Raw genomic sequence first — 6,694 nt, 5'->3', positions numbered from 1 at the left:
AACTCTATATAGATGTTAGAAAATCTCAAAAAGTTTAGTGATTAGTATAGTGATTATCTTATCCATGGGTATAACTATATTAGGGAAAATCATTCCTATATAATTCCAAGAATAAGATCATATACTTTAAGATCTTAAAATACACCAGTTGATATTAATGGGGTATATAGATTAAAGAGCTAGTAAATCGATCTTAGATTACGGGTACGCAAATATCATTGTGTCTATTTAATCAATATCAGTGAGGTTCTGTTACATAAAATATGAATTATTAGACCACTGAGGGATACTGATACATACAAAATAAGATATCAGACTATTAAGAAAAGATACCAATATATCAAAATCATCCACCGGTAGGAGAGACTATTGATTAAATAGACACAATGATATTTGCCTACCCGTAATCTAAGATCGATTTACTAGCTATTTAATCTATATGTTCCATTAATCCCAACTGGCGTATTTTAAGATCTTAATATATATGATTTTATTCTTGGAATTATATAGGAATGATTTTCCTTAATATAGTGATACCTACGGATAGCATTATCACTACAGTTTTTGAGATTTTCTAACATCTGTATAGAGTTATCCCGATTTATATATAGATTCATTATATATATATTTTATGTTACATCCCTATAATAAATTAAACGCTTTTTAACCATTTATCTTTATTTTTATTGCATACCAATTAAATTTGTTTTTTTTATGTGTGGTGTAGTTTTTTCTTGTTCACCTTTAGGCATCATATGAATTAATTAACAGGGTCCTTACTCCATTTGGCTCATAAGTTATATTTTAGGTGTGCCTTCCTTAAAGTAGTAATGATCTGTCCATGCCGCCTTTTTTTTTTGACCTGTATAAAGAACAAGCAATGCGCTATTGAACATTAATAAACCGTATAGTACCGCAGTAATCATTAGGAAACAAGGCACATGATAACTATGGTTAACGTCCAAAATACCATGACATTCCAGGAGCGAAAACGAGTCAGATTTCTGGCTACAATTGTTCTTATACAATACTTGTCATGTTGTTTAAGTACAAGAGAGTCCCTTTTAGACAAACGAAATTAAATAGTGACAGTGTTGCATTCGTGTTTGCACTTACCTGAAAGAGTTAACATGGGGTTTAGAACTGGCCAATGATGGCGAGGGGAGGGCCTTGTGACTTTGTATAGGTGATGCATTTCCTGGTCTTAGTCACTCGGCTGGCATAATCCTGTGGGAGAAGACGTCGAGGCAGATAAGGATAAATTGTATTTTCTTATATATCTGTTCTTTATTTCTGTACATCCTATTGTCTGTTGTCCCTTCTTGTCTTTTCTTTATCTGTAATAAACCTTTCATTTGTTTTATCTAGCCTTTGTGTCCGTCCGGTTATTTCTTTATCTCCCCATCCCTGCTCCTCCCCCCCTCTCCGCTGTTTTTCTCTGTTTATTTTAGCGTTACACCCCCCTTGCCTTTAAATTTTCAGTATGCCCCGTCCAAAGAGGATTTCGGTTCGTCCAGCGAGTCTCCGCTCCCCATCCCTCGGTGATGCTCGACGCCATCTTGGGGATGGGTCAGCAGGTCTGGGTGTAGAGGGCAGCGGCGGCGGGAGCATGGTCTGTGCTCCCCACCGTCGAGGTTCTGGGCTGGGGGCGGGCACATCCACTCCTGTCCCGGGGACCCGGTGCAGGAGACAGTCCAGCGGGCGCGGCTCGGCGGTTCAGTCTGAACCGCCAGGAGTCCTGCGCATATGCAGATCCCATGCCCCAGCGCGGGAGTCTACTCCCGTCGCTGGAGCCGGGCTGCCAACAGGGGGGAATCGCAGGCTTGCGGCGGGGCGCCAGTTTTCCACCAACAGAGGGGATCTGATAGTAGATGAGCAGGGGGCACGGACACCCCCTCTTCAAGGGCACATAGGCGAGGTGGGCAGTGTTTCCAACAACAGGCCACCAAGGGGAGCAGGGGAGGCATTTTCCAGCAGCTCAGTGGCAGCATTGCCGTTAACCCCTCCCGGGCTGGCTGTTAGACAAAGGGGGAGAGAGGTTTTCTGTCGGGCCCCGCATCAACTGTATTTTCCTCCCAGCCCCTTTTTATCCAACAGTGCTAGGGGATCAGCATGGGGGGCGCGGTTTTCGGCACCCATGTTGTCCGCCCGCAGATCTCTTTACCCGGCGGCGTCCGGGGGGGTGATTTTCGGTCAGAGAGAAGAGCCTTTTTTGGCCAAAGCAGGGCTTATGTAACGGGGGGGTGGAGTCAAGACCCGGGCGGGGCACGGAGGAACTGGGGAGCCCAGGAATATTCAGGGGCCAATGAGGAGGAGGAATTTTGGCTCGGAGGTCAGACAGGTCAAGGGGTAAGCCGAGTTCAACGGCACCAATTGACCTCCCTCCCATATAGTCGGCGCACAGGGGAGAGCCATGGGCGGATGTCCGCAAGTCAAGGCAGCAGGGGGGTTGATTATGGGGGGTATGGCCCTTTAGCTGACCAGGTAAGTGAACGGGTTTTTGAGTATCATCATGGCGCGAGCAGAGTAGAGCAAGGGCCCCCACTGTCGGGTTATAGCGATTGGAGTGGTCAATGGGGCAGGGAAGAAGGCACGCGTAGTGGTTCCACCCCGTTAGCTGGAGGGGGGTGGGATTTCGGGGCCGAGAGCGGCGAGTCAGGGTTTCGGGAGGCTCCCCGGGGTAGACCTGTCGCCTCCTCGACATTTGTTCCACGTAGTAGGACCCCGCTAGATACTAGGGTTGGGGGGAATACCATTTTGAGTTTGCCGGAAGCTCACACTGTCTTTTCTTCAGCCTCACAGGGCCAGGATCCAGCGCCACAGGAGCAGAGGGTGCTACATGATGAGCCGGGAGCGGCAGCCGGGAGATCCTTGCCAGGAACGGCAGATCGGTCGCGGGGAGCAGCAGCAGCGGGGGCGCAGGAGCGGCCGGGGGTCGAACAGGCATCGGGAGCCGGGACGGAGGTTGAGGCTTCAGTGGAGAAAGGTGAGATCATTTCTTCTAATACACACAAAGCATGTGATGTAAGCCCCCCGAGGTCTACTACTAGTGAGGAGTCCTCGGGTTCTGGGCACAGGCCCCGCAAACTGATTAAGCTCTTACAGACACAATTAATTGGCAAGTGAACTGCTAGGCCACCGCAGGTTCTAGGCCCCGACATAGTTGCGCGAGCTGGGGATTCAGGAAGAGTGGAGAATAAGGCGTTACTATATGGCATTAGGCCAAGTGTCAGGGATAAAATGAAAAAGGGGTATTACGTGGATATGTTTACCCTGACCGACGAAGGCAAGAAAGGGCTTGAGGCGACGTGGACAGGAATGGTGAGGGGGAGGAGAGTTACAAAACGTTCCCTAGATGGGTGAAAGGTTTTTATGTTTTTGCAACCATGTGCACTGATTTTAGACCAGAGGAACAGGTGGAAGTGTGGAGGTATCTACACCTAATTATGGACGTGTTTTTGAAAGATGGGCCAGTTATTTGGAGGAATTATGATAAGATGTTCCGTAAAAAGATGACGGGCGTGAGAAGTTGCCTTTAGGTTTTAAAGACATATCTACGTGGATGGATCTCATGAGGCCAAGTAGTCAGCGGCAGGGGGTGACTCAAGGGAGGCGGTTTCCTGGGGCGGGGAGGGCACAGCGGACCCTCCCCAGCAAAGGAAAGTGTTTTGCTTTCAATTCAGGGACGTTCCAGAGGGATGTGGCGTGCAGATTTCGTCACTCCTGTTCCAGCTGTGGCGGGTTCCACCCCGCATCAGAATGCGTTAGAACAGGCCTGTCCAACCTGCGGCCCTCCAGATGTTGTGAAACTACAAGCCCCAGCATGCTTTGCCAGTAGACAACCTGTTGATAGCTGGAAGGGCATGCTGGGACTTGTAGTTTCACAACATCTGGAGGGCCGCAGGTTGGACAGGCCTGCGTTAGAACCAGAATTGGGGGCGGGAGAGGACATGGGGCTGCTACAACAGCTCCGGGTCAAGGCCAAATCCCCAGTTAAGCTTGAGGAATTAGATAAGTGGCTGTCACTTTATAGTGACACCGAGGCTGCAGCCATAATTCGGGAAGGTTTTCATTTTGGCTTCCGAATCCCTATTCTTAAAAAATTAGATTTACCATGGCCCCGTAACCTGAAATCAGCTTTTATATTCCCAGAGATTCTGGATGAAAAAATTGCCAAGGAAGTCCGGTTAGGCCGGATGTTAGGGCCTTTTTTGAAAGTACCCATTCCCAATTTGGTAGTGTCCCCTGTGGGTGTAGTGCCCAAAAAAGCAGAGGGGAAGTTCAGACTCATTCAACACCTGTCTTACCCATTAGGCGAGTCAGTAAATGACGCCATAGACCCGGCAGTTAGTGCTGTTCAATATCAGTCATTTGAGGACGCACTTGCACTAGTACAGGAGTGTGGGGAGGGGGCCCTTATGGCCAAGATTGACATAGAGTCAGCTTTCCATCTGTTGCCGCTCCATCCTGAATCGTTCCAGTTTATGGGCTTTAGACACCGCAGCATGTTGACCGCTGCCTGCCCATGGGCTGCTCGATTTCATGTGCCCTTTTCGAGAAGTTTAGCAGCTTTCTCCACTGGTGCATTCAGGCTGGAACTGGACACGGGGGGATTGCTCACTACCTAGACGATTTCCTGATTATTGGCCCAGATAAGTCCAGCACTTGCTTAGATGTTCTACAATCAGCGCAGGCCCTTTTATGGTGATGGGCGTTCCCATTGCCAGCGATAAGACAGAGGGTACTGCCCATTGTTTAGCTTTTTTAGGCATTGAGATTGACTCAGAAGTGGGTTGTTGTAGGCTCCCGGAGGATAAGTTGAAGAAGCTGGAGGAGGCGATTGGGCTCACGCTTAGCTCCCCCTACATGTCATTAAAAAAAGTTCAGTCACTTCTGGGGCTTTTTAACTTTGCGTGCAGAGTGATTCCAATGGGTAGGGTGTTCGTGCGTAAATTGCAAAGAGCCATAGCAGGAAAGAGTAGACCCCACGCAGCGGTTCAATTGTCACAGGAAATTAAAGATGATCTTCAGGTAAAGGAGTTTAACGGCAAAAGGATTTGGCCCACCTCCCCCGGTAAACAACGCTACCCTTGAGCTGTTCACTGATGCTTCGGGATCGCAGGGTTTTGGAGCTTATCTGGGGGGACAGTGGTGTGCAGAGGCGTGGCCAGAGTCATGGCGTTCAAGCGGATGGGTTAAGAACTTGGTTGTGCTGGAGCTATTTCCGATTATTGTTGCCATGGAGCTATGGGCTGTCGCCCTACGGGGCAAGCACGTTGTTTTTTGGTGTGATAATCTAGGGGTAGTTCAGTCTGTTAATAATCAGAGCGCATCCTCCCCGCAAGCGATAGCGTTGCTGCGTCACCTTATACTTTGGTGCCTGGAGCACGAAATAACGTTTAACGCACGTCATGTCCCCGGGGTACACAACGAAATAGCGGATGCTTTGTCTCATTTTTAGTGGGGGAGATTTCAGGAACTGGCCCCGCAGGCAGATAGCATAGCCATTCCCTGTCCTCCTTGTGTTTGGCAGATCATCACGCCGGCATAACAGGTGTAGCGGAACGCGGCCTAGCACAATCGACATTGCGGGTGTATCAAGCAGCGTGGCGGCAGTGGGTCCAGTACAGCACCACCAAGGACCAGTCGGAGGCAGGTCAGCGGGATGTGGTAATGGAGTTCATGCGGTTGAAGTATTGTGAGGGAGCGTCTAAGGCTAGTATGTCATCCACACTGGCAGGCATTTTGTTTATGTCACGGCTGAATGGCACGATAGATATAACTAAAGGCTTTTTAATATCTAAGGCGCTTAAAGGTTGGGCAAAGGTGAGACCGACCACAAATGACATGTGGCACTCGATTACCATACAGACTCTATCCCAGCTGATGCGGATTTTAGTGGATGTGGCTTGGGACGAGTATGAGGTCCTGCTTTTTCGCACTGCGTTTAGCCTGGCATTTTTTGGGGCCTTCAGGGTGTCGGAGCTAGTGGGGCAAGCGGCAAGTCATGTCTCCGCAGGTTTGCTTACGGAAAACATGGTCATACGTGAGGATCATCTGAGCTGTAAGATAGCCAGTTCAAAAATGGATCAGAGAGGAAGAGGTTTCTGGTTACAGTTGCAGGCCCAAAAAGATAAAGAGTTATGTCCAGTTGAGTTAACCACCCAATTTAGTCTAATCAGGCCCGTTAATTCAGTTTTTCTGAAACATAAGGATAGGCGCAGCTAACAAGATATCAGTTCAACGCGGTTCTGAAAAAGGCGATAAAGTTGCTAGGCCTTAACCCTTCTTTTTCAGCTCATATTAATTTAGAATTGGTGCAGCCACCTCCGCGGCCTTGTCGGGGGCTTCGGTGGAAGCTATAAAATCACTGGGGAGATGGAAATCTGCGGCTTACCAAAGTTACATTAGGCCTAATATTTAAAGTTTGATTAATTGTCTATGTGAATTTTGTGGTTATTGATTATTGTGGTTATTTTGCCTTATTTCTCTCTCTCTGGCTTTCATCATTATTGTTTGTCACTGTCAAATAGTTTTAGAACTGTTTCTTCATTACCTTTTGTTTGGTCCTCCTATCCCCTACCCTGTTACTCAAGGCTAATCTGCTCGTCGCGTTGAGCGACGGCGCGAAGGGCTTTCTCCGTTTTTTTTTCTCCAGAGGCCTGATTAGTGGTGTAACTCTGGGGTTTGATCG

The sequence above is a fragment of the Mixophyes fleayi genome, chromosome 4 (assembly GCF_038048845.1).
Source record: "Mixophyes fleayi isolate aMixFle1 chromosome 4, aMixFle1.hap1, whole genome shotgun sequence".
Taxonomy (NCBI): domain Eukaryota; kingdom Metazoa; phylum Chordata; class Amphibia; order Anura; family Limnodynastidae; genus Mixophyes; species Mixophyes fleayi.
Note: the sequence above shows the minus strand (reverse complement) of the source record.